The sequence below is a fragment of the Triticum urartu genome, chromosome 1, assembly GCF_003073215.2.
Source record: "Triticum urartu cultivar G1812 chromosome 1, Tu2.1, whole genome shotgun sequence".
NCBI classification, from domain to species: domain Eukaryota; kingdom Viridiplantae; phylum Streptophyta; class Magnoliopsida; order Poales; family Poaceae; genus Triticum; species Triticum urartu.
This window is the reverse complement of record NC_053022.1, coordinates 46,344,910-46,369,462: the sequence shown is the minus strand read 5'-3', so window position 1 is coordinate 46,369,462 and position 24,553 is coordinate 46,344,910. Positions and strand designations below refer to the sequence as shown.

The 24,553-nt window shown below is 42.5% G+C and overlaps 1 long non-coding RNA gene across 1 annotated transcript; it reads left to right on the top strand.

Moving 5' to 3' along the window:
• Positions 1-1,884: 1,884 nt before the first annotated feature.
• Positions 1,885-4,719, top strand: LOC125545934. Its single transcript, XR_007300356.1, has 2 exons — positions 1,885-2,952; positions 4,334-4,719. It is a non-coding gene; the product is annotated as an uncharacterized LOC125545934 (long non-coding RNA).
• Positions 4,720-24,553: the final 19,834 nt, after the last annotated feature.

The following is a 24,553-nucleotide window of genomic DNA, read 5'->3' as shown; positions in this document are numbered from 1 at the left end:
TTTTTCCTTCTTAACTCTCCTTCCTCATCGGTGCACCTTGTAACTTTTTTTAATATTTCCTTAGTTACAGACTTACAGTAACTTTTTTTAATATTTCCTTAGTAACTTTTTTTAATAGCCCCTAATAATAAAGGGGCTATTGCCTTTTTTTTAAAACGCCGCCAGATTTGGTTGTTATATATTAATACCCCCACCTGTCATGAGGAGACAAGCAGCTCGGTGGCTACGGCCCTGGTCTTCCCCTTTCTCTGCACGCCTCCAACTTTCCTCGCGCAGTAATGGGCTAGCGCATACGCCGGTCGTGACGCTCCTGATTTTTATTATTTCATTTTTTGCTTTTTTCTTTATCATTTTTGTATTTGTTTTTCCTTCTTTAAATTAATTCGGGATTTTCAAAAAGCCAAATTTCTAAAGTTGCGAGTTTTGAAAGAATATATCGGAAAATCATAAAAATGTTCGTGATTTCAAAACACTGTTCACATATTATAAAAAAATCACGATTTTTTTAAAAAAAATTAGAGAAATAAAAATGTTCATGATTTTGAAAAAATTATCTTGTATTCAAAAAATATTCGGTAATTTGAAAAAAATGTCCATGATTTTTTTTAAATGTTCACAAAAATTAAAACGGATACGTAAATGACGGGCAAAACAAACTGTTGCTTACGTAGAGATTTTATTAGGGGATCTGTAAAAGTCATTTTATGATTTTATTTAGATCCTCGCGCGTCGGGTAAGAAAAATGTTTATGTGTTCTGTATAACGCCGAGCCCCCCAAAATTGACACAACTTCCTATGGGTTCATTTTTGTAAGCTATATGAAAATAACTAAATGTTTATTTTACCTCCATACACAACTATGTTTATTCTGATGCCACAATTTTTACTGGTTATGGAAAACACCGCTATGCTATGTCAAGGTGAGACACACCAGTCTAGCTCAGGCATTGTCCATCAATGTAGTTTGCTCATCCAAAAAATATTTCATTATGGCGCCTTACGAAATCAAGTCATTATGAGACCATCAAACTTTCAGTTTTAAAAATGACCTTTTAAAAGTCCGTGGGGGGTTGCCCACGTCCAGAGCTTCAAAAAGAAGTCCGTTATCTCATCATGACATCATTCATACATAGTTACGAAATAAGATATTAAAAGTCCTTATTTCATCCTAGCAATTGATTTGGACTTTTTTTATCTTTATGATATCTGCATAATTTGATTGTTTTTCTTCCGTTGTAACACACAGACATATTTGCTAGGTCCTATTAATAAAGCACGCATTGCTTTTGTTGGGTTCACCGTCACGCCGTGTTTGTAGAAAAGTTCCTACAGTTTTTGACAATTGAACCTGCAGTCCCTTTGTAAGTTGGTCCGAGAAAACGTTTTGGTTTTGCAAATTAACCCTGCATTTATTTGTATTCAACCCACGATTCTTTATGGGAAACACTTATCATCAACCGGCGGATAACTGGGCCACATCCGTCACCTTCCCTGCGTGACACGCGCCCTGCATACCATCCTTTAATAAACTCGCTTTTGCAACAAGAGATATGCTTCCCAAACATATGCAATGTTGCAATACTCTATGACAGGTCTATATTTTACAACAAACTTCTCTTGTGAATTATTTTTACAACAAGACCTCAGTTGCAAAAACAAATTACAACAAAAGCTCAGTTGCAAAAAAATACAAAAAATCTGATGTTGCAAAAATAATATTCTACAACAAAACCTATGTTGTAGAAATAAGTCCGCAACAAAACATGTGTTGCAGAAATAATTTTACAACAAGACCTGTATTGCAAAAATAATTCCGCAACAAGACCTATGTTGCAGAATGAAGGCATGTTCAGCCGTGTGATGCGGTAAATCCGATGGCTCGGGACCCGGCTGAAAGAATCCCAACTGTTATCCCCTTGCTCGAGCGCTAACCCTTCTCGGCCTCCAAGCCGCTCGCCCTGGTTGCCGCCGCCGGCCTCCATTGGATCGCCTCGATGCCCGACGCCCGAATCTCGCAACCCTCCACCAGATGAAAGTCGCCGCCACCACTAGACCGTTGATGCTGCGTTGATCCTCTCTCCCGGAGGCGCCACCATCTCTGAGCCGCCGTGGATCTTGTGCTGATGGGGCTGGCCGCCTTCGTGGCCCTAGCGAGCTTGCAAAGCCGCTGCCGGAGACCAAACCCCCGATCTCTACGAGCTAGCTAGACGCCTCGCCATGCCCCCTGAGCGGCTGAGCCCCGCAGCCACCTCGCCAGCCACCGTTGGAGCCGCAGGCGGACGGGGACGAGGACATCACGTACAGCGGAGGTGTTCCGGGACGATGAGGAGTTCCAACAAATGGAAGAAGCGGCGGCACTCCCTGACAACCTCCTTCGTGGAATCTTCGAGTGCCTTGATCCGCGCAAGGCGGCGACCCTTCCCTCACTGGCTCTTCCTCCTGCACCTTGACGTCAGCCACTTCCCTGGCGCTACACTGGTCGAGATCATGGGCACATTCACGGCCGCAACACATCCAGGTATCCTCCTCCGGACGGGTGCAAATGTGACTGCAAGATTGCTATCGAGGCCTCCCCAGCTTCTGCATGCCGGTCCTGAAGGGAGCATATATACTCATTGCTTCTCATTCCATATTTGTTCATTACGTTTATTTGCTAAATTGATGCTCATGAAGTCATGATTGACTAATTGTTGTTCGAATTTCAGAATCATCTGCATCTCTTTGTTACCAAATTTTGCTGCAACCGTTCTGCCTGCAGGCAGGGATTCTTGGCCAACCCCACATCCTTCTCCTAGCCGCGTCCAGGCAGGGAAACAGTGATCCAGCGGCAATGACAAAGTTGATTCAAGCCAGCTCCTTGCCTTGGTGAAGCTGTGATGTGGGATGGCGCCATGGCAGTGGTACTCCAGCCCAATGCCACGATGCAAGAAGGACCGCTCAATATTTCCTCAGGTTTAATCTTCTTTCTCAATTCCACGGGTTCCCATTGATTAGTATTTGGTGGTTAACAAATGGAATTACATGATGCTTAGAATCAATGGATTCATACCTTGCATGGTTGGAATTTGAATGTGCTTAGCCGTATTGATCATTTGTGTACATACTAGATTGGTCAGACCACACACGGGCATTTATATAGTCGTGAAGCATGTTGCTTTCTTCAAGTGATTGCGTTAAGAACAGGGAAATAATAATACTGCTAAGTGATTCAGAGTTAAGTGGCTGGTTCTTAAAGAGAGAGGAGGCATGCTGGCCATATTCTGAGACTGATACAAGGTGGGTTGGTGTAGTTAGGATTATAATGTTAATCTGTTGATACATCATACAAAATAGATTATAATGTTAATATGTTGCTGCTGCCCTTTGTACAGAAGTGGAATATGTTAATTTGCTTCTGCTGCTACACAAAGAAAAGTGCAGTGGAGTAGCTACTGCTCCGCTCTAGAAACAGAGCACGCAGCCAAACAGAAATGCAGTATATAGAGACAGACAGTGAAATAAATGATGGCTGAGACAAAATCCATGTACTGAATAAACTTACCAACTTACCACTGAAAGGATATGGAATAGATCACTGAAACAAAGGGCTCCCTGCAGCCCATCTCCCAAATGCAACAGGCTATGCATGCCCAATATTTGATGTGTGACTGACTTTTTTGTGTCGACTGAGTTCTTTTGTGTTGTTATTACAATCATCAGTGGAGATATAAAAAAACATTGTGGATTGGTAAGACTAAGTTCAAATTATCATATTTAATGGGTCATAATTTTTTATTCCAAAAGAAGATGTTACACAAAAAATACATGATTGATTTGATAAATTTAGATGTTACCAAAGGTCATGCATGTCGCTGCTGCATGAATTCAATCGATATTTCTTTGTTTGAACTGATGCATAATGAATGTAACTGATTTGCCCCCCTCGGATCTACCCCTGTTTCAGTTTATCTTTTCTGAAAATTGGTGCTACTTCCGATTGCTCACTATTTTCAGTTTGGATGATATGATACAAGCCCCTGTGTCAGTTTATTTTTTTCTGCAAAATTATTGTTACTAGCCAAGGATTGAACCAAGAAATTTCATGTTGTTGACTACATATACCTGAACATGGTGGCTTCAACTTGGTTACAGTAATTCTTGGGCATGATTCTGGAGTAATTCTTGAAGTTTCATATATTCTGCTATTTCTTCAGTTATCAATTAGCTTAATTGCATACACATGAATAGATATGCTTGCTGCACCTAGCAAAAAAGGATTAGGAGGTGTGTTCAGTGGAGTGGATTTAATTGGTTTTGACATCTCTGTAATAGACCATATCCATCGACTTTGCAGCCGTCGTCTCCGTCGACTTCGCCGCAAGGCCATCTGTGATCACCTCCGCCGACTTGGGAGGAAGACCATCAGCTATCACCAAGACCTAATTTGCCACAGGTACTTTTGGAGCATCTGATGGGTCTTGTCTGTTTGTCAATTCGTCAGTTTAATGTAGCCAATGTAGCTGTTGCCGACAGTAGACTACATTTGACTGACAAGCAACACATGCCCTCCTACATTTGACCGACAGATCCTGTTTGTACTTGACAGCAGAAGACTAAATTCGTAAAAGAAGATGTCTGTGATGAGTTCACTGGTTAAAAAAATACAGGATGCTTCAGTGACCCCATTGTATGAATATGTTTGTTTAAAAACAAGCTAGCATGTTCCTATATTTTCTGTTATGTATGTTAGTTGATTTTATTTAAAACAATTTACAAAACGAGTTTACTGATGCCTGGAGGTAATTAGCCAGTCACTGAATGCTTCCTCTGTTGATGTTGCTTCTTTAGGTAAAGACCTAGCCAAATGGGGATATGCAATTTGGATATGGGGATCCTCAATTTATTTTTTGCAGTAACCTGAAATTGTTTAGCAAATATTTATTGGTAGCCAAGAAACTTACTCTGATAAATAATCTACAATCAGAAAATTAAGAGTATGTTATTCTTCTAATACATGTCCTGTTATCCACGTAGCAGATCCGTCATGTTTCTGCAATGTCACATCCACACTCAAGCTAGAATGCAGATAGAGGATTGGACTTTCAGTATACCGCATAAGTAGAGATGTGTCATGCTATCTAATCATGGTTTGGAGAGGTTAAACTTCATAGTTATGTTTTTCGGTATGCTCAGAGATAATAAAACTTGATGAGGCCTCTTACAACGCACTGCTGATATGACAGATCGAGGGAAAGAATTAAAGAAGATATTGCTAAAATGAATACCATTTTAATTGCTATTTCCTTTACAAAAATCCACTCTTGAGCTTTGCGCCAATCAATTTCTTCCTTTGTATGACTTAACCTTCATTTCCTACTGATGCAGATGTAATTTTGCTTCAGGGCCAGGCATAGCAGTTCTTCGAAGCCACTAGGCATCAATTGACAGGGTAGAAAGTGTTTCTATTAGTCCCTTTGATTTTCTTCTACTTGGGAAGTTCCTACATGTATTAGTAGCTAATGCTTTTGTCCTGTGCTTTAGGACTCACCTTGCTGCAGATAGGTGTTCACATGCTTCATGCTTTTAAGTATCTGTTTTCACGGGATAATTTGTTGGGAACGTAGCATGTAATTTTAAAAAAAATCCTACGATCACGCAAGATCTATCTAGGAAATGCATAACAACGAAAGGGGTAGAGTGTGTCCACGTACCCTCGTAGACCAAAAGCGGAAGCGTTAGGTTAACGCGGTTGATGTAGTCGAACGTCTTTGTGATTTAACCGATCAAGTACCGAACGTACGACACCTCCGAGTTCAACACACGTTCAGCTCGATGACGTCCCTCGAACTCTTATCCAGCAAAGTGTGGGAGAGTTTTGTCAGCACGACAGTGTGGTGATGGTGATGGTGATGTGATCCGCGCAGGGCTTCGCCTAAGCACTACGTGAATATGACCGGAGGAGTAAACCATGGAGGGAGACACCGCACACGGCTTGGAACAATTGGTGTGTCTCCAAAGGGTGCCCTGCCCACATATATAAAGGAGGGAGAGGGAGGAGGTCGGCCAGTGGGCGCGCCATAAGGGGGTAGTCCTACTAGGATTCCCAGTCCTAGTAGGATTCGCCCCCCCTCTTATTCCTTCTCATGGAAGGGGAAAAAGGGGGAAGGAGAGGGAGGAGGAGAAGGAAAGGGGGGCGCCGCCCCCTTCCCTAGTCCAATTCGAACTCCCGTGGGGGGCACCCCTTGTGGGCTGCCTCCTCTCTCCCCTAAGGCCCATAGTGGCCCATTACTTTCCCCCCGGGGTTCCGGTAACCTCCCGGTACTCCGAAAAATACCCGAAACGATCCGGAACCGTTCCGGTGTCCGAATACTATCGTCCAATATATCAATCTTTACCTCTCGACCATTTCGAGACTCCTCATCATGTCTGTGATCTCATACGGGACTCCGAACAATCTTCGGACACCAAAACACATAACTCATAATACAAATCATCATCGAACGTTAAGCGTGCGGACCCTACGAGTTCGAGAAATATATAGACATGACTGAGACACATCTCCGGTCAATAACCAACAGTGGAACCTGGATGTTCATATTGGTTCCTACATATTCTACGAAGATCTTTATCGATCAAACCGCAATGATAACATACGTAATTTTCTTTGTCATTGGTATGTTAGTTGCCCGAGATTCGATTGTCGGTATCCTCATACCTAGTTCAATCTCGTTACCGGAAAGTCTCTTTACTCATTCCGTAATGCATCATCCCGCAACTAACTCATTAGTCACTTTGCTTGCAAGGCTTATCGTGATGTGCATTACCGAGAGGGCCCAAAGATACCTCTTCGATACTCGGAGTGACAAATCCTAATCTTGATCTATGCCAACCCAACAAACACCTTCAGAGACACCTGTAGAGCATCTTTATAGTCACCCAGTTACGTTGTGATGTTTGATAGCACACAAGGTGTTCCTCCGGTATTCGGAAGTTGCATAATCTCATAGTCAAAGGAATATGTATAAGTCATGAAAAAAGCAATAGCAATAAAACTTAACAATCATTATGCTAAGCTAACAGATGGGTCTCGTCCATCACATCATTCTCCTAATGATGTGACCCCGTTTATTAAATGACAACACATGTCTATGGTCAGAAAACTTAACCATCTTTGATTAACGAGCTAGTCACGTAGAGACATACTAGGGACACTTTGTTTTGTCTATATATCCACACATGTACTAAGTTTCCAGTTAATACAATTCTAGCATGAATAATAAACATTTATCATGATATAAAGAAATATAAATAACAACTTTATTATTGCCTCTAGGGCATATTTCCTTCAGTCTCCCACTTGCACTAGAGTCAATAATATCTAGACTACATTGTAATGATTCTAACATCCATGGAGTCTTGGTGTTGATCATGTTTTGCTCATGGAAGAGGCTTAGTCAACAGGTCTGCAACATTCAGATCCATATGCATTTTGCAAATCTGTATGTCTCCCTCCTTGACTTGATCATGGATGGAGTTGAAGCATCTCTTGATGTGTTTGGTTCTCTTGTGAAATTTGGATTCCTTCGCTAAAGCAATTCATGGATCCCATCTCAGATTTCATGGCCTCAAGCCATTTTTCGGAATCTGGGCTCATCATCGCTTCCTCATAGTTTGTACGTTCGTTATGGTCTAGTAACATGACTTCCAAAACTGGATTACCGTACCACTCTGGTGCGGAACGTACTCTGGTTGACCTACGAGGTTTCGTAGTAATTTGATCTGAAGTTTCATGATCATCATCATTAACTTCCTCACTAATTGGTGTAGGCATCACTGGAACTGATTTCTGTGATGAACTACTTTCCAATTCAAGAGAAGGTACAACTGCCTCATCAAGTTCTATTTTCCTCCCACTCACTACTGCAGGATGCTGCTAACGCGACACTACGACCAGAGACCCTTCGATGAAACTGTGTGCGATGCCATAATCACAAATGGTGGTGTAAAAAACCTGTCAAAAAGGTGCAAAATGTTTGCGATGGCGGGTCCATCAAACACGGTTCAGATTTTAGTTGCGTGTGCGATGTAGGGCATATGGTTCAGTTCAATTAACTATTTGTGATGAGGAGGAACAAAAGAAACAGGCAGCCAGATGGATGTGTGTGCGATATACAACATATAGTTCACTCGGATGAACTGTTTGTGATTACGCAACACAAAAGAAACGGTCAGTCAAATGAAGGTGTGTGCGATATATGGCATGCGGTTCACTCGGATGAACTGTTTGCGTTGAGACATGAGAACAGAAATGGTTCAACTTAACAAGATGTGTGTGATACGCGGCAAACAGATCTGTAATCAAAAATGTGTGTGAAGACCAATAATAACACAGATGGTTGCCCCTGATAAGACGTGTGTGTTGTGCGATGGAATTGCATATAGAACAACACACACACACACAAAATTATAAGGACATGCTTGCATAACCAAATTAAACATCCACTTACATAGGTGGCTACTACAACCATGGCTTTTGCACACACCAAAGTAAACTATTACATGCATAATTACATAGGTGGCTACTACACACATGGCATTTCCACACACCAATAAAGTAAACTATATATTACATGCATGATTAACTAGCATAAACGATCATCTGATCATCATCTAGTTCTTGTGACGCTTGCTCTGCTTGTGGCTCGATCCGGGCTCGTCGATTTTGATAACGAGGCACTTCCTCATGTCAACGATCCGCCTGTGCATCTCATAGCATGTGTGCACACTCTTGGCCGCGAACCTGAGGTGAGGTTCATCCAGTTGCCGCATCCAGGCCCTGTGACAGGATAGGGGACTTGTTCTCTGGGCATCCCGCTTCATCTTTTTGTAGTAGGGGTCGATGATGGCCGAGGCGAGTTCGACCAGGGAGTCCTTCGTGCTGCCCCAGACCCTGTAGTGGTCACGGATTTCGACAAGGTTTTTGCAGGCCAAACCCGTAACACGGAGCGCGTTTGCATCGTCGATGGTTTCCACCGTGGCGAACTTGTAGTCGGTGCTCCTGACAAACCTGTTGAAACGGTCGCAAGGCTCTGTGGCCATGCAGTAGTGGTAGATGAGGACATGATGGCCCACAGACAACTGAGCGAAGACAACCTTCTGATCTATGCCGGGACGACTAGTGGTGTACTGGAGGTTAATGCCGACCACCTTGTACTTGTCTCGAGCAAGCAACTGCTCAACGCTATTGATGTAGTCGTCCACCACGGCCGGGTCGATGGTGTACATCACCGAGAGTTTCGTTCTCTCACGTGGGTCTCCACTCTATGCTCGCCGAACTCCATTGGAGCGCCGCTGGACATCGCCTCTCTATGTGTCGTCGTGGGTGTGCTTGTTCTATTGTGGGGCGCGATCGAAAGGTTGAAGAGACTAAGGTTATAATGGCCGTGGGAATTAAAGGGGAAGTCGGACAGCCAGTAATATCGACAAGCCCTGATGGCAGTTCTAATTTGCAGCGCATAACTCCATCGCGCCGCACGTAACTGCATCACGTGGCAACGCGCGTGGCGCAACCGCATGCATATGGGCCCCCCAACGTGATCGTGCGCACGCCCAACCGCTGGCAGAGCGCGCGCGGAGGGACACGAGCAGAGCGCTCCGCGACAGAGTTTTGGATTTCGTCCGAATATATTATATATATGAACGTGCAAGGAAAAGCTGTCCACAAGCCGAGCGCGCCGCGGCACCTAACGACGAGCAAAGCGCATTGCGGCGCCTAACGGCGAGCAGAGCTTACCGAGGGACGCGAGTAGAGGCCGGCACAGTGATACGTGACAAATAAGACAAATTGTGCGAGCGATGCCGGAGACATCAAGCACGAATTAGATTAGAGTTGCGTGTGCGATACGTGGCATACAGTTGATTCATCCGAGCTGTTTGTGATGGAATAAGCTGTGTGTGTTGCGGGCAAACGCTTGCTGGTATATAACCTTAAATTTAACCAAAAAAATGTTAATGTATGTTACAAAAATTGTATAGCTAGAAACTATGTTAAAATACGACTCCAACGATATAATCTTTGGCGACATGCATTCGTATTTTATTAGTTAAATCCTACTTATAAACCTGGACGGGGGTATAGTAGGTAATTAAATCGCAAACTTTTTTTGTATTAACCGTATGTGTATGTGTCCTTTCGTCCTCCTCTCGCACATCTTGTCACCCCGCTGCCGCGGACAGCTTACAGCGCAAACTTGCACAACGCGCGGGGGCGTTCTTTTGACCGAACGGTGGCGCCAATGAGTCGTCGGTGAGCTCGTTCCCGCGCAGCCTCGCAGGTTCCCGCGCAAGCTTCCCGCCCGACTCAGTGAAATCCCCCAAAATCTCAATGCTTACCGGCCTACTATAAAAACCCTCACGGTCAGCGAGTCCTGCGTCGCATTTTCCCCTCCCTCCCCGTAGCTTATGTTGTGTGCTTCTACCACAATCGCCAATGGCACCGGTCCGTCGTCGTCGCTCAGCCGCTCCACCGTCATCAGAGGACAGCTCCATCTGGGAGGCTACACCGCAGCGGTGGCGTAGTCCCTGGCGTAGTGTAGTGCGCGTGGCGTCCCTGTTGGGTGTGCGCGGAACACACACCACACGCTCCGCCGCCGCAGCCCGTCGGCCGCTGTTGCCGCCACACCACCGTCGAAAGCCAGGGCCATCTCCGCTCCGCCGCCGTGGCCCGAAGGCGGGAGGTGGCCGTCGTGGCCGCCACCTGATGTCTACTACACAACCTTCTTCTTGTAGACGTTGCTGGGCCTCCAAGTGCAGAGGTTTGTAGGACAGTAGCAAATTTCCCTCAAGTAAATGACCTAAGGTTTATCAATCCGTAGGAGGCATAGGATGAAGATGGTCTCTCTCAAGCAACCCTGCAACCAAATAACAAAGAGTCTCTTGTGTCCCCAACACACCCAATACAATGGTAAATTGTATAGGTGCACTAGTCCGGCGAAGAGATGGTGATACAAGTGGTATATGGATAGTAGATAATAGTTTTTGTAATCTAAAAATATAAAAACAGCAAGGTAACGAATGATAAAAGTGACCTTAAACGGTATTGCAATGCGTTGAAAAAAGGCCTAGGGTTCATACTTTCACTAGTGCAAGTCCTCTCAACAATAATAATATAATTGGATCGCATAACTATCCCTCAACATGCAGCAAAGAGTCACTCCAAAGTCACTAATAGCGGAGAACAAACGAAGAGATTATGGTAGGGTACGAAACCAGCTCAAAGTTATTCTTTCCAATCAATCCGTTGGGCTATTCCTATAAGTGTCACAAACAGCCCTAGAGTTCGTACTAGAATAACACCTTAAGACACAAATCAACCAAAAACCTAATGTCACCTAGATACTCCAATGTCACCTCAAGTATCCATGGGTATGATTATACGATATGCATCACACAATCTCAGATTCATCTATTCGACCAACACATAGAACCTCAAAGAGTGCCCCAATAGTTTCTACCGGAGAATCACGACAAAAACGTGTGCCAACCCCTATGCATAGGTTCATGGGCGGAACCCGCAAGTTGATCACCAAAACATACATCAAGTGAATCACGTGATATCCCATTGTCACCACAGATATGCACGGCAAAACATACATCAAGTGTTCTCAAATCTTTAAAGGCTCAATCCGATAAGATAACTTCAAAGGGGAAACTCAATCCATTACAAGAGAGTAGAGGTGGGAGAAAACATCATAGGATCCAAATATAATAGCAAAGCTCGCGATACATCAAGATCGTATCACCTCAAGAACACGAGAGAGAGAGAGATCAAACACATAGCTACTGGTACATACCCTCAGCCCTGAGGGAGAACTACTCCCTCCTCGTCATGGAGAGCACCGGGATGATGAAGATGGCCACCGAAGAGGGATTGCCCCCTCCGGCAGGGTGCCGAAACAGGTCTAGATTGGTTTTCGGTGGCTACGGAGGCTTCTGGCGGCGGAACTCCTGATCTATTGTGCTCCCCAATCGTTTTAGGGTATATGGAGATATATAGGCGGAAGAAGTACGTCAGGGGAGCCACGAGGGGCCCACGAGGGTGGAGGGTGCGCCCAGGGGGGGTGGGCGCGCCCCCTGCCTCGTGGCTTCCTCGTTGCTTCCCTTACGTGGAGTCCAAGTCTCCCGGGTTGCTTTCCTTCCAAAAATTAGTTCTGTGAAGTTTCAGGTCAATTGGACTTTGTTTGATTTTCCTTTTCTGCGATACTCTAAAACGAGGTAAAAACAGAAACTGGCACTGGGCTCTGGGTTAATAGGTTAGTCCCAAAAATCATATAGAATAGCATATAAATGCATATAAAACATCCAAGGTTGATAATATAATAGCATGGAACAATAAAAATATAGATACGTTGGAGACGTATCAGCATCCCCAAGCTTAATTCCTGCTCGTCCTCGAGTAGATAAATGATAAAAACATAATTTTTGATGTGGAATGCTACCTAACATATTTCTCTAACTAATTCTTCTTTATTTTGGCATAAATGTTCAGATCCATAAGATTCAAGACAAAAGTTTAATATTGACATAGAAACAATAATACTTCAAGCATACTAACTAAGCAATCATGTCTTCTCAAAATAACATGGCCAAAGAAAGTTCGTCCCTACAAAATCATATAGTTTGGTCATGCTCCATTTTCGTCACACAAGAATGCTCTCATCATGCACAACCCCGATGACAAGCCAAGCAATTGTTTCATACTTTAGTAATCTCAAACTCATAAACCTTCATGCAATACATGAGCGCGAGCCATGGACATAGCACTATGGGTGGAATAGAATATAATGAGGGGGTTATGTGGAGAAGACAAAAAGGAGAAAGTCTCACATCCACGTGGCTAATCAATGGGCTAGGGAGATGCCCATCAATTGATGTCAATGCAAGGAGTAGGGATTGCCATGCAACGGATGCACTAGAGCTATAAATGTATGAAAGCTCAACAAAAGAAACTAAGTGGGTGTGCATCCAACTTGCTTGCTCACGAAGACCTAGGGCACTTGAGGAGGCCCATTGTTGGAATATACAAGCCAAGTTCTATAATGAAAAATTCCCACTAGTAAATGAAAGTGACAAAACAAGAGACTTTCTATCATGAAGATCATGTTGCTATTTTGAAGCACAAGTGTGGCAAAGGATAGTAGCATTGTCCCTTCTCTCTTTTTCTCTCATTTTTTTGGGCCTTCTCTTTTTTATGGCCTTTCTCTCTTTTTTTGGGCCTTCTCTTTTTTATGGCCTTTTTTTATTCCTCACTTGGGGCAATGCTCTAGAAAATGATGACCATCACACTTCTATTTACTTACAACTCAAGAATTACAACTCGATACTTACAACAAGATATGACTCTATATGAATGCCTTCGGCGGTGTACCGGGATGTGCAATGACTCAAGAGTGACATGTATGAAAAATTATGAACGGTGGCTTTGCCACAAATACGATGTCAACTACATGATCATGCAAAGCAATATGAAAATGATGATGCGTGTCATAATAAACGGAATGGTGGAAAGTTGCATGGCAATATATCTCGGAATGGCTATGGAAATGCCATAATAGGTAGGTATGGTGGATGTTTTGAGGAATATATAAGGAGGTTTATGTGTAAAAGAGCGTATCATATCACGTGTTTGGATGCACCGGTGAAGTTTGCACCAACTCTCAATGTGAGAAAGGGCAATGCATGGTACCGAAGAGGCTAGCAATGATGGAAGGGTGAGAGTGCGTATAATCCATGGACTCAACATTAGTCATAAAGAACTCACATACTTATTGCAAAAATCTAAAAGTCATCAAAAACCTCGGCACTACGCGCATGCTCCTAGGGGGATAGATTGGTAGGAAAAGACCATCGCTCGTCCCCGACCGCCACTCATAAGGAAGACAATCAAAGAACACCCCATGTTTCAAATTTGTTACATAACGTTTACCATACGTGCATGCTACGGGACTTGCAAACTTCAACACAAGCACTTCTCAAATTCACAACTACTCAATTAGCACGACTTTGATATTATTACCTCCATATCTCAAAACAATCATCAAGCATCAAACTTCTCTTAGTATTCAATGCACTTATATGAAAGTTTTTATTATATCCCTCTTGGATGCCCATCATATTAGGACTAGTTTCATAACCAAAGCAAACTACCATGTTGTTCTAAAGATTCTCAAAATAATATAAGTGAAGCATGAGAGATCAATTATTTCTTCAAAATAAAACCACCACCGTGCTCTAAAAAGATATAAGTGAAGCACTAGAGCAAATGACAAACTGCTCCGAAAGATATAAGTGAAGATCAATGAGTAGTCGAATAATTATGCAACTATATGAAGACTCTCTAACATTTAAGAATTTCATATCTTGGTATTTTATTCAAACAGCAAGCAAAACTAAATAAAATAAAATGACGCTCCAAGAAAAACACATATCATGTGGTGAATAAAAATATAGCTCCAAGTAAAGTTACCGATGAATGAAGACGGAAGAGGGGATGCCTTCCGGGGCATCCCCAAGCTTAGGATTTTGGTTGTCCTTGAATATTACCTTGGGGTGCCTTGGGCATCCCCAAGCTTAGGCTCTTGCCAGTCCTTATTCCATAGTCCATCGAATCTTTACCCAAAACTTGAAAACTTCACAACACAAAACTTAACAGAAAACTCGTAAGCTCCGTTAGCGAAACAAAACAAAACACCACTTCAAGGTACTGTAATGAACTCATTCTTTATTTATATTGGTGTTAAACCTACTGTATTCCAACTTCTCTATGGTTTATAAACTCTTTTACTAGCCATAGATTCATTAAAATAAGCAAACAACACACGAAAAACAGAATCTGTCAAAAACAGAATAGTCTGTAGTAATCTGGATCAAATATATACTTCTGGAACTCATAAAATTCTCAAATAAATTTCTGGATGTGAGGAATTTATCTATTAATCATCTGCAAAAATAATTAACTCAATAGCACTATCCAATAAAAACTGTCAGCAATTCTCGTGAGCGCTAAAGTTTCTGTTTTTTACAGCAAGATCAAAAAGACTTTTCCCAAGTCTTCCCAACGGTTCGTCTTGGCACAAACACTAATTAAAATCATAAAACCACATATAAACAGAGGCTAGATGAATTATTTATTACTAAACAGGAGCAAAAATCAAAGAACAAAAATAAAATTGGGTTGCCTCCCAACAAGCGCTATCGTTTAACGCCCCTAGCTAGGCATGATGATTTCAACGATGCTCACATAAAAGATAAGAATTGTAACATAAAGAGAGCATCATGAAGAATATTACTAACACATTTAAGTCTAACCCACTTCATATGCATAGGTATTTTGTGAGCAAACAACTTGTGGGAACAAGAATCAACTTGCATAGGAAGGTAAAACAAGCATAACTACAAAATTTTAAGCACATAGAGAGGAAACTTGATATTATTGCAATTCCTACAAGCATATGTTCCTCCCTCATAATAATTTTCAGTAGCATCATGAATGAATTCAACAATATAAACAGCACCTAAAGCATTATTTTCATGATCTACAAGCATAGAAATTTTATTACTCTCCACACAGACAAAATTCTTCTCATGAATAATAGTGGAAGCAAACTCAACAAAATAATTATCATGTGAGGCATAATCCAATTGAAAACTAAAATCATGATGACAAGTTTCATGGATATCATTATTCTTTATAGCATACAAGTCATCACAATAATCATCATAGATAGCAACTTTGTTCTCATAATCAATTGGAACCTCTTCCGGAATGGTGGAATCATTACTAAATAAAGTCACGACCTCTCCAAATCCACTTTCATCAATATAATCATCATAAATAGGAGGCATGCTTTCATCATAATAAATTTTCTCATCAAAACTTGGGGGACAAAAAATATCATCTTCATCAAAGATAGCTTCCCCAAGATTGTGGCTTTGCATATCATTAGCATCATGGATATTCAAGGAATTTATACTAACAACATTGCAATCATGCTCATCATTCAAATATTTAATGCCAAACATTCTAATGCATTCTTCTTCTAGCACTTGAGCACAATTATCGGAATCCTTATTCTCATGATAGATATTAAAAAGATAAAGCGTATGAGGCAAACTTAATTCCATATTTTTTGTACTTTTTTTATAAACTAAACTAGTGATAAAACAAGAAACTAAAAGATTCGATTGCAAGATCTAAAGATATACCTTCAAGCACTCACCTCCCCAGCAATGGCGCCAGAAAAGAGCTTCATGTCTACTACACAACCTTCTTCTTGTAGACGTTGTTAGGCCTCCAAGTGCAGAGGTTTGTAGGACAGTAGCAAATTTCCCTCAAGTGGATGACCTAAGGTTTATCAATCCATAGGAGGCGTAGGATGAAGATGGTCTCTCTTAAGCAACCCTACAACCAAATAACAAAGAGTCTCTTATGTCCCCAACACACCCAATACAATGGTAAATTGTATAGGTGCACTAGTTCAGCGAAGAGATGGTGATACAAGTGGTATATGGATAGTAGATAATAGTTTTTGTAATATGAAAAATATAAAAACAGCAAGGTAACAAATGATAAAAGTGAGCGTAGAAGGTATTGCAATGCGTTGAAACAAGGCCTAGGGTTCATACTTTCACTAGTGCAAGTCCTCTCAACAATAATAATATAATTGGATCACATAACTATCCCTCAACATGCAACAAAGAGTCACTCCAAAGTCACTAATAGCGGAGAACAAACGAAGAGATTATGGTAGGGTACGAAACCAGCTCAAAGTTATTCTTTCCAATCAATCCGTTGGGCTATTCCTATAAGTGTCACAAACAGTCCTAGAGTTCGTACTAGAATAACACCTTAAGACACAAATCAACCAAAACCCTAATGTCACCTAGATACTCCAATGTCACCTCAAGTATCCGTGGGTATGATTATACGATATGCATCACACAATCACAAATTCATCTACTCAACCAACACATAGAACCTCAAAGAGTGCCCCAATAGTTTCTACCGGAGAATCACGACGAAAACGTGTGGCAACCCCTATGCATAGGTTCATGGGCGGAACCCGCAAGTTGATCACCAAAACATACATCAAGTGAATCACGTGATATCCCATTGTCACCACAGATACGCACGGCAAGACATACATCAAGTGTTCTCAAATCTTTAAAGACTCAATCCGATAAGATAACTTTAAAGGGGAAACTCAATCCATTACAAGAGAGTAGAGGGGGGAGAAAACATCATAGGATCCAAATATAATAGCAAAACTCCCGATACATTAAGATCGTATCACCTCAAGAACACGAGAGAGAGAGAGATAAAACACATAGCTACTGGTACATACCCTCAGCCCCGAGGGAGAACTACTCCCTCCTTGTCATGGAGAGTATCGGGATGATGAAGATGGCCACCGGAGAGGGATTGCCCCCTCCGGCAGGGTGCCGGAACGGGTCTAGATTGGTTTTCGGTGGCTACGGAGGCTTCTGGCGGCGGAACTCCCGATCTATTGTGCTCCCCGATCGTTTTAGGGTATATGGAGATATATAGGTGGAAGAAGTACGTCAGGGAGCCACGAGGGGCCCACGAGGGTGGAGGGCGTGCCCAGGAGGGTGGGGTGGGCGCGCCCCCTGCCTCGTGGCTTCCTCGTTGCTTCCCTTACGTGGACTCCAAGTCTCCCGGGTTGCTTTCCTTCCAAAAATAAGTTCCGTGAAGTTTCAGGTCAATTGGACTCCGTTTGATTTTCCTTTTCTGCAATACTCTAATACAAGGTAAAAACAGAAACTGGCACTGGGCTCTGGGTTAATAGGTTAGTCCCAAAAATCATATAAAATAGCATATAAATGCATATAAAACATCCAAGGTTGATAATATAATAGAATGGAACAATCAAAAATTATAGATACGTTGGAGACGTATCACCACCCTACTGCCGGCCACCGTGGCCATCACCCGCTCCGGCATCGCGGCCCGAAGGCGGGAGGTGGTGGTCGTGGTCGCCACCCCATCGCCGACCGCCATGGGCGCCAGCCCACCGTCGACCGCCGGGATCATCACCCGCTCCGCCACCGTCGCCCGAAGGAGAAAGGCGGAGGTGGAGGCCCACACGTGCGTCAGCGACCTTGCGCGCTACATCGAGTTCCTGGGGGAGGAGGAGGAGCGCCTCGTCGAGCACACAAAGAGCCTTACCGCAGCCGTGTCCGCAGCACACGCCGACGCAAAGGCGAGGAATCAGGAGATCTACGAGCAGTCCGGCCGCTTCGAGAGGGATCATCTGGAGCGGTAGTGGGCGTTCGAGCTGGTGAGCGTCGCTGAACGTGCAGAAGCAGCATGCACCATATTGCATTTCTCCAGCTCTTCGGTAGGCTCCTCCTCCTCCTCCTCCTCTGCCTCTTACTGAGCGCGCTCGGCAGAGGAGAGGCTGCCGGAAGTAGCACAAAGCCCCTCCGTGGTAGTAGTAGTATTTAGGGGCTATTTTGTTTAGTTCATCTGACTATAGATGTGTGGTCGAACTGTACAACGTACTTAAAATTAGCTAGTATATATAGTTGAACTACCTATTTTAGTACGTGGTTGACAACAATTGGGGAAAAGTTTGGTCGGTTTAGCTGTCGAGTTGAACTGTTTGTATAAATTAAGAATGACTGCTTAATCTATGAATTAAATCTATGCTTAATTACTGAATTTTAGTTGCAAAAATTAGATAGTGCTAGTGACTTCTAGCTGCATATTTTGACAAGGATTGACAAATGGCAACGTTACTAGATCAACAAATGTAAATCTTTCTAGTTTGACAAATGGCAATATACCCAATATGACAGATGCAAATCTTACCAAATTGTTTGTACGTGTTTGCACACAGGTCATCCAAAACAACCGTTTGCGTTGAAGGGATTCACAAATCCCGCGCTTCGGATTTTCCCTCGACTTTGCATACGGGTGTTCTATCTTAAACGTTTGCGATCAAGAGCTGCAGAAATCCTACTCGGCACATTTTCTCTTGGCTTCCTGGGAAGCTGCCAGCACGCCTTTGGTTTAGTCAAGCACTCAAGCACCTGTCTGCACGGCACCTCCTAGCCATTAAAAGAGTGAGGCGTGGCGTCACGTGAATGGTCAACAGAACGCACACAATTTAAAATTATACAAAACAGTTGAGATGTTATAGTGGCAGCTATTTGTTTCAAAATGCCTTTGTTGGCTGTTATTCGAGTGCGCAAAATGTCGGGTGCCATTCTGTTATAGCATGCCAAGTTCCATGAATTCAGATGAGTTTTGGATTTACTAAAATTTAAAAACAAAGTATCTCAACATTTTAACGGCAATCAACAGCGCACTGGTGTTTGACATTCATTCCCATTTCTTGCATGGGACCTAAGCATGCCCCAAGGACACATATTTGATTTTTCAACCAGTTTATATGCAATGGACCCCAAAAAATTTGAATTATGCACATGAAATGCCTAGAAAAACCCAGTTAATGTATAAAAATGTCCAAACGAACCCCAAAAAATTCCAAAAGTAAACACAACACTCCTGTTGTTCTATGTTGACACTAGAAATTTTTTGAAAGCAATAAGAGGCAATGGATATCGTTTCGTCGCCAAAGATGGCACGTTTCCTACCGAAACCATCACACTTGTTGTGAGAAGTTTATACCCAAACCTGCCCCAAATGGGGCAAATTTTTTACCACGGCATGTTGATGCCGCTCCATGATAGCATGCCAAGTTTCATGAATTTCAGACGAGTTTTAGATTTACTAGAATTTAAAAACCAGGCATCTCAATGTTTTGCCGGCAATCAACAGTGCCCTGGTGTTTGAAATTCATTCCCATTTCTTGCATAGGACCTAAGCATGCCCCGAAGGACACATATTTGATTTTTCAACCAATTTATATGCACTCGAGCTTGTGCATGTAGTTCATATTTAAATTATGCACATGAAATTCCTAGAAAACCCAGTTAATGTATGAAAATGTCCAAACGAACCCCGAAAAATACCAAAAGTAAACACAACACTCCTATTGTTCTATGTTGACACTAGAAAATTTTTGAAAGCAATAAGAGGCAACGGATATCGTTTCATCCCCAAAGGTGACATGTTCCCTACCGAAACCATCACACTTGTTGTGAGAAGCTAAGGGTTGTGAGAAGCTTATACCCAAACCTGCCCCAAATGGGACAATTTTTTTACCACGGCATGTTGATGCCGCTCCATGATAGCATGCCAAGTTTCATGAATTTCAAACGATTTTTGGATTTATTAGAATTTTAAAACCAGCTATCTCAATGTTTGCGGCCGAGTGAGGGTGGCAGGGTGTTTGAAATTCATTCTCATTTCTTGCATGGGACCTAAGCATGCAACCAAGGACACATATTTGATTTTTCAACCAGTTTATATGCACTGGAGAATGTGCATGTAGTTCAAATTTGAATTATGAACATAAAATGCCTGGAAAACCCAGTTAATGTATAAAAATGTCCGAACGAACCCCGAAAAATTCCAAAATTGCACACAACACTCATGTTGTTCTATGTTGATACTCGAATTTTTTTGAAAGCAATAAGAGGCAACAAATATCATTTCGTCCCCAAAGATGACACGTTCCCTACCGAAACCATCACGCTTGTTGTGAGAAGCTAAGGTTTGTGAGAAGCTTATGCCCAAATCTGCCCCAAATGGGACAAATTTTTTACCATGGCATGTTGATGCCGCTCCATGATAGCATGCCTAGTTTTATGAATTTCAGATGAGTTTTGGATTTACTAGAATTTAAAAAGTAGGTATCTCAATGTTTGCGACCGAGTGACGGTGGCAGGGTGTTTGAAATTCATTCTCATTTCTTGCATGGGACATAAGCATGCAACCAAGGACACAAATTTGATTTTTCAATCAGTTTATATGCCCTAGAGAATGTGCATGTAGTTCAAATTTGAATTATGCGCACAAAATGCCTGGGAAACCCAGTTAATGTATAAAAATGTCCAAATGAACCCCAAAAAATTCCAAAATTAAACACAACACTCCTGTTGTTCTATGTTGACACTCGAAATTTTTTGAAAGCAATAAGAGGCAACGGATATCGTTTCGTCCCCAAAGATGGCACATTCCCTACCGAAACCATCATGCTTGTTGTGAGAAGTTCTGGTTGTGAGAAGCTTATGCCCAAACCTGCCCTAAATGGTACAAAATTTTTACCACGGCATGTTGATGCCGCTCCATGATAGCATGCCAAGTTTCATGAATTCAGACGAGTTTTGGATTTAGTAGAATTTAAAAATCAGGTATCTCTATGTTTGCGGCCGAGTGACGGTGGCAAGGTGTTTGAAATTCATTCCCATTTCCTGCATGGGACCTAAGCATGCAACCAAGGACACATATTTGATTATTCAACCAGTTTATATGCACTGGAGAATGTGCATGTAGTTCAAATTTGAATTATGCACATAAAATGCCTGGGAAACCCAGTAAATGTATAAAAATGTCCAAACGAACCCCGAAAAATTCCAAAATTGAACACAACACTCCTGTTGTTCTATGTTGACAATCTAAAATTTTTGAAAGCAATAAGAGGCAACGAATATCGTTTCGTCCCCAAAGGTGGCATGTTCCCTATCAAAACCATCACGCTTGTTGTGAGAAGCTCTGGTTTGTGAGAAACTTATACCCAAACCTGCCCCAAATGGGACAAAAATTTTACCACGGCATGTTGATGCCGCTCCATGATAGCATGCCAAGTTTCATAAATTTCAAATGAGTTTTGGATTTACTAGAACTAGGAAAAAGACCCGTGCGTTGCAACGGGTTAGCAAAATTACGACGTTCAAATCAAGCTATTCAGAACATATAATATATAGCCCACCTTTTTAAATTCAAAATCAAATAAGATTATCCCAAAAACAATTCTAATAAATTTGAGCATTGGTTGCCCTTGTAAGAATATGATACATTTAGTTGATGGATTACATGCGACAAGCTTAGAGACCACAATTTATTTTAAAAATCTTAGCTTAAATTTAGAAATTGAAACTTTTGTTATTCATTGTACAAAACTAAGAAACGACTTATTTTGGAAGCTTCATTATAGCCACAACAATATATTAACCATTAAATTATATTTTTTTTTCTGAAATTAGAATACTACTTATATTATATATAGCATCTCTGAAATTTTACAAGATATTTTGTAGAGTTTTGAGCATCGAAACATTTTGATTATGCTAACATGAGAAGCTTAGGAAGCAGTAGATGAGGAAGAGATATTCCAGGCAATTTCATTTATTATATTTTCTTTCAACCCCTTCTTTTGCCACTGACCAGTGGGTCTCCTGGGTCAGTCTAGCGGCGTCAGCTCCCAAGGGACACGCGCCCGCAAACCCCCTGCTTTTCTCCTCCTCCACTCCACTACCTCACTCCCTCTTTTCCTCCCTCCCTGGATCCCCTTTCCAGCTCACTGGGGACGCCGCCGCTCGCCGTTGCAACGCCAGCCGCAGGGACCGGCGGGATCCGCCAGGCTTCGGTCCGGATAGACGTCCATGCCTCCGGCTCCGACATGCACGCCCGCCCACTGGACGCCGCCATGAACCACCTCGTTTCTCTGGTGCGTTCTTACTCCAAGGTAGTTCCCTTGCTTCATTGTTGCTCCTGCCGTCTCTTTAGTGGTGATTCCGGGCACCGGCGTGCCGGAACCTCTTGAACCCAGGCCGCATTTTTCGGTTCCGTCGGCCGTCGTTGCGACACCGCCGTGGTCATCCTCCTCCCCGAGCAGCTCCAGGGACGGGCTCCGCGTCGTCCGTGTCTCCTCTAACCACAGACTCGAAGCCGTGGGTCCCTCTACTTGTTCGTCGACAGCTGACCGCAATTGACACCGTCCGGAACTCGCTGCCGTCCGTCCTCTCGCATCCCTGCTCCGTCCGACCCCGTCACGAACAACAAGGTGAGGAGTCACCTCTGCCCCCTGCTGCTGCTCGCTGCTAGCTGCTAGCTTGCTTTGCTGCTGCTGGTAGTTTTGCTTGCCATTGCTGCTTGCTTTTCTTGCTTGCTGCTGCTGGCTTTGAGCCGCGGGTAAATGGGAGAAAGAAAGGAAGTTTTACATTTGTACAGGGGAGATGGCCATATTTAGATTCACCTCTGTACAGGGAGATGGCCATATTTAGATTCACCTCTGTACAGGGAGATAGCCATATTTAGATTCACCTCTGTACAGGGAGATGGCCATTTTTACTTGCTCGTCACACTGTCAGACTGAGGCTAGTCTCCCCTGTGCATAAAAGTTTCAGAAAAATGCTCAACCCGCTGAACTTGTAAAATCCATAACAAAATCATTCCAGTTTCTGTTTGGAGTAGTACTGATATGGAGTTGGATGATTTAAATTGTATTGTAGCAACAAAAAACATGAACATACTCAATATTATTGCTTGGAAGTAAAAGATCTTGTACTTTAACAACGCGTCTTTAGATATCGTAAAAATTCTCAAGTTGCATTCTAGGACTCCAAGAAAATGTTGTTGCCAATTTCATTAGCTTCATTTTCATCTTACTGTAGGACATCACATGCATTTCATTCTTTTTAACCAACATGTACTTCCTGAATATTCTTAGCTTTGTTTGACATGGCTAGGAGTTGCTTGCTGTTGATGATCATCAGGTAATGACATTAACTTGGATTGATTAATATGGAAACAAATAAGTGAGTTGTGAGGGCCGTGGTTTGATGCTATTGTCGGGTTGGGGTTACCACCAGTCTCATCTCTTATAATAGTCAATACTGGCTCACTTTTTCGCCTGTATTCAGCTTCGTCCCTACTTATGTTTGCGGACTACGGCAAGTGTCCTCTGCCACATCCCTGTCCACCCGCATCACTACGACGCTAGGCCATAGCCTCACTATTTATATTCTTCTTGCTCTTTTATTGTGCCTCTGCTTCTGCTATTTGTATTTTGTTCATTATTGATCATGAAACATGATTCAATGTGCTCCCTCCTTATAAATTATACATGCAACATGCATATTAGCCTCTATTTCTTTCCTTATATCTCCTCGCTCCCTTATTTTGTTTGAAAATCCTCTTAATTGGCCATTAGCCTACTCTTTCATTCTTTAGCCTCTCTTCCCTTCCATATTTCTCTATCATGATCCCCGAGATTGCTTCGTGATACCCAGAAAATTTAAAGACCTATATAAATTGGGTAGATTGTATTTAGCGGAGCGAGGTGGGACCATTTATCATATGAATCAATCTTGTTTTCTACACACAACATTAGCTAGCCCAGTTGGCTGCGACATTGTTTATTGGACTGGAGGTTGAGTTCAATTATGCTCATCGTGAACTATTTTTGAGACGGTTTGTTCGGGCCACCCGGATAGTTGGCCCTGATTTGTTCTTTTTTTCGTCTTGCACTGCGGCTATTTCTTTTATTGTTGGAGATGAGTGTACCTGAGCTATCAACATGGTAATGTGATTACTGTTACATGGATACTGAAAGTTCTACCATGTTCATTATATACCTGCAAAGTT